Here is a 1,177-nt window from a genome sequence, read left to right on the forward strand (position 1 = left end):
CTGCCACCTAGCGCTGGTCAAAAATATACGCAAACCTTCGTTATTGCAATGGGTCGGACTGAACAATCACTGAAGCAGGGACAGGAGACGAAGGAGATATGTCGTATCAAGCAAGGGCGTTCATTATTCTGGTACAACAGAACAAGCCGATTCCCAGCCAGGATTGATGGGGAAAGTCCATAACAAGCACGGCAACAATGCGTTGGACTTGTTCAGATGCTGCATGCTTTTTCGACCCATTGCGCTATGCTCGGCATCTCACTCGGGGTTCGGGATCCGATATCGCTCGGGATTTCGGCCAGACCAGCACGTCGTTTTTCCGAAGCGTTCCTACGTGAAACACGATCAGATTATTGACTGGCAGTGCACATTCATCTTTTCGACTGACAACAGAGGAACGCCTGGACATGTAGAATGGCGTGTTTTACGGCCGAAATCTGCATATATACTGTTGGCTGGGTCCACCAACGACGCAATCCGCGGGGCATTTTGGGGTACCCCGGATTAGGTCCGGCCGGCCGCTCATATTCAGACTTCCGTTCATCCGAAGCATCCACTTTCCAACACCCGAGCCGACAGCCATCACGGTGTATAAGTGTGCTTGAAAACCATATGCTTTGATGAGCCTGAACCACTTTAATGATTCTATCCAAGTCGTACATGCCTTATAGCTTTCACCCATAACATTTTCTTTGCCTGCTTCAATCCTCTAACGTTTAAACACTTCACAATGAGTCTTCCCATTCGCACCGCTTGCCGCGTCATTCGTGCTCCGCCCGCTGCTCAGGCGTTGCGCCATGGGCGATGGATGGCGACGACCAGTACTCCTGAGTTCTCAAGCACGAGGGACACTGTGGTGCGAGATGCCATCATGGACAAGCTTTGGGGAGCTGAGGCAAGCCAAACTGCGGATCCAGCATCGGATGCCACAAGAAGTGTCGGTTCTGCCACTTCATCAGACGCAGAAATCTCTTCTGCCCAACCCCGGCTCTGAGGCTGCGTCAGGCTTCGCTGGACATTGAACCTTAGACAGACTACGGCAAAACATGACAGTTCCATAGTCAGTATCTTTTCAGGTCTTCGATCATTGCGAATCTTTTTGAAAGCTGGTCTAACGACAACGTCTTCAGGCAAAACGTCGAAGATTCACCTGCTCGAAGCCTACCAAAGGCATTGG

Source organism: Verticillium dahliae, genomic scaffold (genome assembly GCF_000150675.1).
Source record: "Verticillium dahliae VdLs.17 supercont1.6 genomic scaffold, whole genome shotgun sequence".
Taxonomy (NCBI): Eukaryota; Fungi; Ascomycota; class Sordariomycetes; order Glomerellales; family Plectosphaerellaceae; genus Verticillium; species Verticillium dahliae.